The sequence below is a fragment of the Pempheris klunzingeri genome, unplaced genomic scaffold (genome assembly GCF_042242105.1).
Source record: "Pempheris klunzingeri isolate RE-2024b unplaced genomic scaffold, fPemKlu1.hap1 Scaffold_71, whole genome shotgun sequence".
NCBI classification, from domain to species: domain Eukaryota; kingdom Metazoa; phylum Chordata; class Actinopteri; order Acropomatiformes; family Pempheridae; genus Pempheris; species Pempheris klunzingeri.
This window is the reverse complement of record NW_027254975.1, coordinates 1-12,446: the sequence shown is the minus strand read 5'-3', so window position 1 is coordinate 12,446 and position 12,446 is coordinate 1. Positions and strand designations below refer to the sequence as shown.

At 26.9% G+C, this 12,446-nt stretch overlaps 1 pseudogene; it reads right to left on the bottom strand.

Annotated features, from left to right (window-relative positions):
- Window positions 1–650: 650 nt before the first annotated feature.
- Window positions 651–1,474, bottom strand: LOC139225150 (RNA-binding protein 39 pseudogene; annotated as a pseudogene).
- Window positions 1,475–12,446: the final 10,972 nt, after the last annotated feature.

The window sequence follows — 12,446 nt, the reverse complement described above, 5'->3', positions numbered from 1 at the left end:
ATAATACCACCTTTGTTGGCGTAGATCTTAATAATTTGGATAGTTTGACTATATCACTAGCTTAAACCGACTCGATCAAAAATTCTTGTAAACTTATACCTCAAAGTCAATACTGTACTAGCTAATTCACCGAATTAATGACTTAAAAAAGTAGATTTTTGCCAAGTGAAATTAAAATATATATATAAATATCCTGCTTTAATACGCGACTATCAAATAAACGGATACAAATCTAAAATAAATAATCAAAAATAAATATAGCAGACAGAAAAAGAAATAAAAAATGAACCAAACATAAAAGAAGTAACAATAATGCAAAAAAGCACATAATGCCGTAAAATTGCCCCCAATACAGTTAATTGTAAGTTTACCTCACATAGAATTTGGAAATAAATTATGATATGAAACAGAACTGATATTGAAAGCTTTGATAACTCTACCAGCATATTTGCGACCATTCATGTCATCAACAACCGCGGCAGCTTCTTTTGTTGATTTAAGTTTTAGATATACATTGCCCTAAAAATAAATTTTCTTAAAATTATTAAATATTAAAGTCATTGTTACATCTTTACTGTTTTTATCCACATGTGTGTGTATAATTTGTGCAAATTTAGACACCACTTTATAGACATCGTTTTCAATTTCATTCAAAACTTCGGGCTTAGAACCTTCTTTAGCGGAATCAAACATATTTGAAAGTACAATAAAAGGTGTTTGGTTTGGTGAAGGAGATGGTGTTGTAGTGGAAGGAGGGAGAGGAACGTTGGATATAAGGTCAGTCATGCCACGAGAAGCTGCAAGCTTGTGCATAAGCATTGCACGCGAAGTAGCATTTAATCCTACTCCGCCTTTATCTGTTTCTTCATCGTCAAGAATGTCCGCATTTAGTGTAGGTTGTTTTGAGACATCACTACTATCGGACACAAGACCAACTTTGATTTTTTTACCGACTAATTCAAATCCATCCATTTTTTCAATCGCTTGTTTGGCACTTTCAGTGTCTTTGAATACGATGTTGCCATAACCTTTGGAACGACCAGATTCATCATGTTGTAGTTGCACACTTTCAATGGTTCCGAATGGTTCGAAAATGGCTCGTAACATTTTTTCTGTTATATTCAAATTGAGTGATCCAACAAAAAGTTTTGTCAGTCCATGTGATTTAGACATTTGCGACAATTCGAGTGCAGCCCGATTTTTTTCGGACATAGTATTTTGAATGATTATAGGTCCGCCATTTAGTCGAGTGCCACTCATTTTTATAGCAAGTAATACTGATTCAATGTGCTGGAATTCAACATAAGCAATACCTTTGGAACGTCTTGACGATCGGTCAGCAATCATCCGAATATCTCGGATTTTTACCGACATCTGCAAAAAATTCCTCAATGTCTCTGTTTGAGACTGATTTTTGAAGTTGCATCATTAATATAGTTCTAGCATCTCTTTCTGCATCAGTAAGTGGTACCATTTCGGCTTTATCAACCCTAAAATAAAATGGATAAAAAAGAAAGTTAATAGTAATTTAAAAATAATATATAGTAAGTATAAAATCATACATATTGGTCCAACGGCCACCATATTTATCACTATGTCTTGAATCACGGGATCTTCGAAGAGATTTTCTGTCGTCAGAGGACGAATGTCGTCTTTTGTGATGTCGGTGATCTCTGTATTTATCACGGGATCTAATATAAAAATTATTATATATGAAATTAAATAAAGTACCTTCTTCGGTGGTGGCGACTCCTAAATAATAAAAATAATTCAATTTTATAAAAAAAACGTTATATAAAAATCATCACGTCTATAAAGAATATTGTACTTAATTCGATGACAGAGTTTCTTCAATGATTATTTGAAATACATAAAATAATAGACAAAAAGAAAAGGTCTTAAAAACGAAAAAATTTGTATCGTTAAAAGATTTAATGAAAAATTATTTATAAAACGATTATTTCCGAATCTATAAAATTTCAAAAAATCGCATATATTTAAAATAATGGTGACGAAAAACTGACTAATATTTTTTAGTTAATTTTTAGATATTACACATGGAATATTATGTAAAGATTATAAATTAGATATTATAATTTAATTAACTAGTAAAATAATGTGTTTATTTCTTAATTTTTTCAAAACTCTAAAACAAAAAGTTAAATAAAAGTAAAAAGATTAGAGATAGATTATGAGTCCTGGAGACATATTTTACAAGAGTCAAGAATAAAAATAACTAGAGTTTTTTAATTAAGTTTTATTGTGGACCACGTAATAAACGTATTTTGAAATGATACTTTATAGCATATTCATTGAATAATTGCTTATTAAATACTATATTATAATTTTTAAGATTAATTAGTCATTATACATAAAATCTAATAATAATAATGTTACTATTGACGTACATAAAATTTTATGATTTCAAAAAATTTAAGTTTTCCACAAAAAAGCGCTAGTGAGTATATGGTAAAAAATCATTATTTCAACAAATAAAGATAAACAAATTCAATACGCAATTTTTATTGTATCATGGAGCCATTAATATTTTACACCTTCACATAAGCAAATAAAAGATTTTATAAACAAAAACCGTAAAATAATTTAAGGTCTAACTAATAGATTGCATTTAAAAAATGCAAAAACAGTGAACATGATATTATTACTATTAGAAGAAATAAAACCTATACAATCAGATCTATATCAGAACGTGTATAACAAAAAGAATATTCAAAAACATTTAAGTGTTAACAAATAACTCTACTATTAAAAAAATTCTAACTTTGAACGATTCAGTCAAATAAGAAAAGAAAAAAATACTTTTTATGGTGAAAATGTAATTTACCATTATTTGACATTAAGACTCAATTAAACTAAAAAAAATGCAATAATTTCATTCGCAATGATACTTTAATTGAAAATTAAAGCAGTTATATATATACTTACTTTCATAAATTATAATAACTAATTAACTGTCGTCTATAGTTAGCATCTTATCATTTTGCTGTAAAAAAAGTTATTTGAATCACTTATGAGATCATGAATTAGACAAGAGCAGTCCCTAAACTCATTTGGACACTCGTTCTATGCTAATTAGGATTTCTAACGAAAAATGCTAATGAATTATTACTACTATTTATGTCATCATTTTATGAACTCAAAATCATGACTGGGTTTGGTTTATGACATGACATAAACATTTAAAAGATTATTTAATAGTATTAAGATATAATCTCATTTCTTAAAAATAGACATTTCGAAGTAAAAAAATAAATTTCACACCTCTATTTTTTCAAAATATCAAGACCAATGACTTTGATACCACTCCAAGAAAACTTTATAATTATTTTATAACTTATAAAAAAAATATCTAATAAAATAGTTATTTTAAAAAATTATAACAGCAATGAATTGATGGTATCCTTACTTTTTAAAACAACAAATGTTCTAAATATCAATTTATTTGTCTAATCCATTATCTAAAGTATCATGACAATATATATATTATTTATAAATTTCTTGCTCAAATATTCTTTGTGAATAGATGACAGATTCTAAAAAATTGTAAATCGAATATTTTGTGGTGTTTCATATGTTCTTTGGTGGAAAATAATGTATGAAATGTAAAATTTCGCTACAGCATTATACCTATATAGAGTCAATTATTAAACTATTTTAATAAAGTACTATAAATAACTTACACATTTAGTATACAATTACGATGTATCTAATCGAAATAAACTCATCGGTGTATTATAGTATATGTGAAGTCAATATATACTTTCAAAAGTGATATATTTTTTAAATAAATTAGTTATAATCATATATTTTTTAATTATATTTCGTAGAATGCATTTTTTAGTTATATTATAAATCAGTGTATTCAATACTCTATAAATTTATTATTATTATTATTTTTATTATGAGCACGTAATATTAATAATGTGATTATTCTTATTATTGAAGACTCGAGTTATTCTGAAAATCTAATTAGAATAAAAAAACTCAAAAGATTTATAAATTTCGATTTATTTCCATTACAACATTTAATGAAATATAAGTGAATTAATGTCACTAAAACAATAAATACGCATAAGATTATAGTCCTGTTTCGATAGACGTCACAAAAACAAATTACTCATAAGATATCTATAAGAGATTATTCATTGAAAGTTTTATACCACCACTATTTTTGTATGACCACTTTATTATTCTGAAAAAAACCATTCCTAGGTAATATAACTAAAATCACTATTATTCTAATTTACATGCGTAGATAGTTACCATCCATAGGTCTGCTGAGTTTTTAAAGATTGAAATTCCAATTATTCACAAAATACACGGTAATATGTTAGTATTTGGTGAAAAATCATATGAACAAAATTATTACACTATCATATTAATGATATTAATAAAAAGACGTGATGATTTTATAATATATTTACAAAAATAGTGTATATATATATACCTTGATTCATCAGACGATCTAGAACGGTGTCTAGTAATTAATTAATCACATTAAAATAAGTTTATATTTAGAAATTTAATTTTGTTAACATTATATTAAAAATATTAAATAACAATGTATAACTATTATTATCATGGTATGTAAATGTAATTTATAGATATTAAAAAACCTTTTACGAGACGATTTTTCCGGACTACGAGAAATAGATCTACTACTCCTGTTCTTCTAAATATCGTTATTAAATTATCAACGAAAGTATACAGTACTTTTTTATTGTATGAATCCTCTAAAAGAGCCTCAACATCGATATCGTCAGCCATTATTCAGTGTTATGGACGACCACTAACGATAATCTGCGATCATCAATTCATATTTGTTTTGTATATTCCTCACTTTATTGTTCAATTCATAATTATGTATTATTAGCATATCTTATATATATATTAAATATTATAATGTGTAACAATGTCTCTATAAAACATAAAAAACACTTAAAAACTGATTACCATAGAAACGATCAAACGATCATTTGACGAATTTTCTCGCCTACTGTATTCAGTTACATTTTTGTGAGATACATATTAGTATATTAAATTACTTTTTTATAAATTAATGTAATCATATTTTATGTCTGCGGTAGTCATTAATTTTTTAGGACATGAATTCAGGACACCAATAGCTCCTATATTTTAGTTATTTTCTCTTCTTCCTTTTTTAAGTGATGTATTTTATATAACATTTATTACATATTTATTAAAATTATAATGGTTATCAAATTTTCATATATTACACGATTTGTGAAATCAGATAACTTTAACTTTTCTAATGTGAGTAGTAATTTCAAATTAGTACATATATTACGTTTTCTAAATTAATTGAATTTCTTTTTACAAATAATAATGCATTAATCATGGATTAAAAAAATATTTTATAAAAATCTAGATTTTTGAAGAAAATTTTAATTGTATTTTTAAAACGTGATGGTTGAGAAATTGTTTTATATCTATCTTCAATTAAAATGAAATGTATTAAATCAGGAAAATATAAACTGTTTATTTTTGCAAATAAAAATTATATGTTTAATCAACAGCATTCGTTAGTTTTCCAATGAAAATCGTCAATTTGCAATAAAACTCGTCAACTTGTAATAAGACTCGTTTATTTGCGACAATATTCGTCAATTTGTATTAAGATTCGTCAATTTTTAATAAGACTCGTATATTTGCAATAATGCTCATGATGACGTCAAAAACCCCATAAATAAAACAACGAAACTACATAATTTTTACATAAAACAATGAAAATACACAACTTTTACTCAAGAATAATTTAATCTCTTGAGTATCTACTGGTGGCGCCAAAAATTTTCCACGGAGTGCATCACGACATGCAAATGATAATTCTCTGAATTATTCAGAGCAAATTATTATTGACTATCTTTAGTTAAGGCGTTTTCTCTCAACTAATATATTTTTCCATACTGATAACACATTTTCCATCAGGTAAAAGCTGGGTATGGTGGAATTGTATATTGATACATTTTTCTTTAGTAATTCTTTGGAGGTTTTTTTGTATTGGTATAGTCTAGCATTATCTGTGATATATGTAGTACTATGAATATTTTTAGAAATTTATTCATTTTTAAAGTTCTTTAAGACATTTTGAAACATTCACCCGTGACTACTTTCTCATGGAATTAATGTTTTTACAGCAGCGACGACTAAAACGCTCCTGTTTCTAGAAGCACTTACAAAGATGTATTCAAACTGCTACTCCAAGTATCTTCCTCTTTTTGGTATCGTCACGACGACATATCCCACTTTGTCAAGAAAAAGCATGATATTGAGCCTCGCTCGTCGTGATTTCTAGCTCACGAGATAAATTTATACATTTCTTTCTTTTTTCAATAATAGTGAAACAAATTCCCCTCCAATGAACTTTTACAAGTAATTCTTGTGTAATGGAATTTCAGTAATGCATATATTCAAATTTAACTCATTTTTAATTTTTTTTTAGGTTTTGTTAGAGTGGTTATGTAATTTTCATGCACCCATATAATTATTTGTTCATTTTGTTCAAAAGAAGGCTATTTTTATTTTGCATGGAGATATAAGCGCAGCTTTTTTAAGCGAGTGAGGATTCTAATGATACTATAAGTTATGGGATATTTCGCACTTAGAGAAAAATTCTTTTTTAATCATTATTTTTATACCAAACATCGCAAAAGCATTGAAAAACAACTTTAAAGATGCGCACGGCGAGGTTATTAAGGAAGATATATGGCAGCTACTGTATGATGTATTCCCGAGGTTAAAATAATAGAAATTCATGATGATGTGAGTTTAGATAAAGAAGTCAAAAAATTGCTTTTCAACAGAAAATAAAACATTTTACCAAAACCATACAATAATTGACATTTAACTAAATAAAAATCTTCAGCTGCTTTGAATAATACGAAAATTAGTGGCTTATCAATTGTTACCAAGTCTACAACTTATCAAACTATTCAGTACACCAGAGAAATAAAAAAATTTTTAATAAATATCTTTGAGAATTTGGTTTATTAATTGTTCGTTTTGCTAATTATTGCATGCAGCATTTTCGAACTGAATCATCATTAAGAATAATAACATATTATACAAAAAACCTTATCTATCTAAATAGATAAGGTGTAGATAGAAGATAGTATTTTTAAGGTAATGCTAGAGGAATGATATATGCAGTTATATATTTTATATGGTCAAATAATTCCTCTTGTGTATATTTTTAATGAGCAAAATTTCGAATCCAAGTTCGACTATGAAAATTTTATGAACATACTAAAAGAGAACTTTCATTTTAAATTTCTATCTAGCATCATTATGGACTTTGGATATGCAGCATTATTTTTTTTAAATCACCAAGATCAGATGTATACTTCTGCTTGTTTCACTTTAGATATTGCTTATAGGAAATAATTCAGAAAGTTGGTTTGGTCAGAAATTATCATGTTCAAGCTAACGCCTACTATTTATGTTTTTTATCTTTGGCGTTTGTACTTGCAAAGAATTTAATATCAGAATTTCATAAGTTAAACAATAAAACCAAGGTATTATTGGTAAGATTTTTTTTAGTTACGAGGTTAAACCCCTGGCGCAACTTATTGGGCCGTGAAGTTCAAGTTGGTCAGACTTGCTTCATTGAACGCTGTAGGTACCGTAGCGAAGTTTTTCAATCATATCCCAACCACATGACATCACACACCAGCTCCGACTTATTCTTTACTATTATGCGGTATTGTGGGAAATTAACAAACTTAACATCCTCGTTTTGAGGCGAGCACCACCCCTACCCTATTCATCTATTGGGCATTAGCTCTATGGGAATCACCTCAACAGAGCCAGGAATTCACTATCGTACCCTAGTGCATCAGCACTCGATGTCGCCCTCCAATCAGGCTTCTTTCCACTACCAGCATGTACTATAATTTTTTTATAGTAACATGCAATTACCATAGTGTTCCTACTAACTTCGGATTAAGAGATACGATAGACCGGAAACAGTGGGCGGCACCAGGAATCAAACTGATGACCTTGGGGTCATGAGTTCTACGCCATCTGTACGCTTTATTATTGATTAGAACCTCTGGGAAAACTTTTTAACTATTTTGAAAAAGAATCATATATGATCTTTTTAATGATTACAAACACAAAATGACTATAAAGGAATACAAAAGAATATGGATTCAATATCTAACGCTGCAGAATTGTGCCACAGGCATTTCTATTCTAAATTTGATATATCACGCTCTAGGATCGATACCTTCATGATTAAGCTTTAAGAATCTCGAGGGTTAGTTAAGCATGGTAAAAATTATATGCAGTGCTGTCCTGAAAAAGAAAAACTTCCAAAATTTAGTTAAAAGCTTGAAACAAGCAAAAAAATGAGTCAAAATTTAAAAAATAAGAGACAGTGTATTTTATGCAAGCAATTACCAGAAAATTAATCAACTTAAAAAAGAATTCACTTTATTAGAGTTATTGTATGTCGTGATTCATTATTTTTTATATTTTGTAATTGTGCGTCCAATTTTAATTAAAGCAAACTTCATATATTCAAAATAAAGTACATATTATAACATTAAATTCATATCTGGATAAATATGATGTAAAAAGTCATATTAGACTTAATAGTGTTTAAATGATCATTAAAAATTACAAAGATAGAAATTAACTAGATATACTTCAAGAAACCGTTTTTGTTTTACAGGCATCGCGCTTGCGTGGGCATGATTTTATAAGTTCTTAAAGATTCATTATGTAATATTTATCCACATATCTAATTATTTGTTCCGTTTTTTCAAATAGCTAAACGGACCGCCTGTCACAGCTTCAGGGGTTTAGCAACAGGCGTATTTTAGCACGCGCACCAAAAAATATAAAATCGTAAAAAATAACAATAATATTACATGTATTTTTAAATTAGCTCATATTTATCAATACTGAAATATTTTATGACGTTTTGGAAAAAATCTACGATGATTTATTCATTCTAACGCTATATACCTTTGAAATGGCTCAACGAAATATAAATCATAGTTTATACATATATTTTTTACTTTTTCCATTTTTAATTTGTTTTTATCGGTTGATATAGTATTTGGATTACACATTTGATGATGAATCTCTTGTTCATTGTTAGTCTGTATATCTTTCAATTTAACAATATAAGTCATTAAACCAGAATGACATAGGTCAAATGCAATAAGCAAGTGAGAATGAAATGATTCTGCAAAATTTGACGTCAAATCTATATCATTAATGACAAGAGTGTAAGCATTCCAAAACTCAATGGGATATTTAGTAGAATTCAGGAAGTTTTTTTAAAATAGTTTATTAAGTTATATAAACGGACTTTTTCCCATTTTTGTCAGCTATTTTTAATTAAGGAAATTCTTTTCTGACATTATCTGAAGAATCAAAGTCAGTGAATGGAAACATTTAATTAATAGCCTAAAATCAACATCTTGGCAATAATTTGGGAACACCCTTCCTTTTGAATCTTACGCCAAATATACTTCTCAAAGTAAAATATACAAAAGTAGATAGGTGTTTCTTTTTAAAAATTTGTATAGCAATATAACTTTTTATTTCAAAGTCAGCAACTAGGTACTTTAAAAAAAACCACTTTTTCATTTAGAATTGATAGCATAGTTGAATATAAATTTTTGGATTGAATTTTCATTAAAATATAAAGTTATGAGACATGTTTTCCAAAAACTTTACCATGTATTATATACAATTGACTTAATTCTCTTGGCGGTACTTTAAATGTACCATTTGCAATCCGCATTTTTAAATTTTTTAGATGTGTCAGATTTAAATCAGTTGTGAAAATAATAAAACGATTAAGAGCATTTGATCCTGAATCGTGCAAACAAAAATTTTAATTTCTTAAAGATGAAACACCCCTTTTGATTAAATTTTTTTATCTTTAATTAAAATTAAATTTCTATAGCGGATATTTTATATATTTTTGTAAATTTTTCTTTTCGTTATGAAGGATAGATTATTAATATTTTCTTCTTTTGTAACGATAAGAGATAATTTTACTATTTGCGTACGATGTGTTTTTTGGCCATGTCTTTAAATTCATCGGCGAGCACAGCTTTTTTTATATCATTTTCTGTTTCTGTATGACTATGAAAACCTTTTACTTTGTTTTCCAAAATATTATTAACTAGATGTTTTCTCAATCTTCCTTTGCACTTTCCAATATTGAAATTTATTAGTGGCATAGCCTTTCGCGTAAAAAAAATCATAAAAGATGTTTTTCTTGGTTTCTTTAGTTTTTATAATTTTATAATTGAATTTTTAGAGATTATCAACGTCCACGATTTAAAAACAAAACAGCGGAAGAATTAAAGGAGAACATAGAATAATATAAAACAGTGTGCGTGCGCAAAAGCTCCTCAAAATTTATCTCATGTCTTTTTATCCACCTATCTAATGATTTGTTTCTTTTTTCAAATAGCAAAAGCGAATTTCTGTCACAACCTCAGGGTTTTAGATTAATATAGCCAATATTTCAAAACTTAGACAATATCGACAAAAGAATTGTTCTTTTCAAGCGCATTTAAGCAGCAATCACAGAATCGCTCATTCGATTTGGCTGTAACGAAACGTTTGTTCTCTAATATCTATCATGATTGCAGGTGATTGCTTTCCTCATTGTTTTGGTTGCATAATAAAGGTATGTTCTGATTTTTTTAACTCAGAGTCTGCGGAGTTGACTTGTATGTTAATACTTTGTTGACTCATTGCAAAGAGTAGAGTTCAAACTTACGAGAAAATTCAGGAAAATGAGTCTTGATGATAATGCGCCGTGATTGATTGAAATAACTTATATTTCAATAGTTTTTTATTGCATGATCTATAGATATCATTGTTTTGGGAATTTAGATGTACAATTTTGAATTTTTTTACTAAGGTTATAGAATTATTTTTTTTCTGTGGACTGATTTTTTTAGAAAACGATCAAAATTAAATTTTTTAAATTTTAAAATATTTAAAAATTGACTATATTTTACAAATAATATATATTTTAAGTGAGCCGTAAGATGGATGTACGTAAATACAAAATTGATTAAGTACATTTATAAATTTGTTGTAATTTTAGACTTATGTTACTAATAAGAAAATATTAAGACTATTTTCTTTATAATAACTTAATAACTGATCTACTACAGTTTCATTTAACTAAATTAATTGTTCACATATAAAAATATTAATATACTGATGTTTAGTCGTTTTAAGTATTAGAGTATATAATTAAATTTTTTACTTATTCGTCCTACTCAGATATTTGACTAATATAATAAAATAAATAAAGAGAAATTCATTATTTAACGTTATTTTATAACATTTAAAAAATTTAATAGAAAAGGTTGTCTCATAAATATTGACCAAGATCTAACTCCCAATTTTATATTTATTACAATAAATATTAAATGATTAAATAACATTAGTAAATCTTGAGTGGTGTGCTCTAAATATATAATATTATATAGTAGTTACCGTAAAAGTAAAAAACTTTTTTTTAAACAGATATTCTATAAGAGAAATATCCTATCGTTCCTAAAATAAAAGAGTTTTTAAAATAGGCTAATAACTTAAATCATAATATTATGCCAAATTTCAATTACAAACCACAGATTGATGTTATAAATGTACCTATGGGATTATTTTCCAGTAAAATTGTTGCATCGGGTTGATTTCCTAAGTATTTCATCATTATAGCTTTAAATATTAAAATAAGATTTACGTTTAATAATATCATCTACTCTACACTCTATCCATTTCTTAGACTATGGTATTAAATATCACCTTAACGAGGTATACATTTATTCTCTTACTCTAGTGCATCTCCATGGCTTATAATTTTTCATAAATACAAAAAAGAATCCATAGCCTTATGCCAATTTATGACTGATGGGAAAGAGAGACTAAAACAAGTATTCAGTAAAGGTGTTCAAAGTCTCAGTTTAAGGATTGATGCTCATTGATTAGACAACTATTCTATTGTAAAAGTCTGATATATATATATACACTATAATCGTTATACTCTATATCCTTATGAATAAATGTGGAATTATAAGAATAATTCAGGTATACAAAGCGAAATGTTACGTTCTATTCTTGTATGTGTTTATTTACGATACTGATTTGCTGATAATGATCATAATAACTTTTATTTAGAATTAATTATATATTTCATGCTCAACAATTACTGTCAATTTTTCAAAAAGACATAGAAGTTATATGTAAGATTCATCTAGTAATATCAACACTTTAAATTATATATCATTTTTATTTATACTCAAAAATATAATTATTTGTTAAAATGCACTTCAAATCATTAATAAAAATATAGTTTATGAATTAATATCCTATTAACTATTAATGCACAAGCGCCTTATGTAGTTTAAAAACAGTAAAAA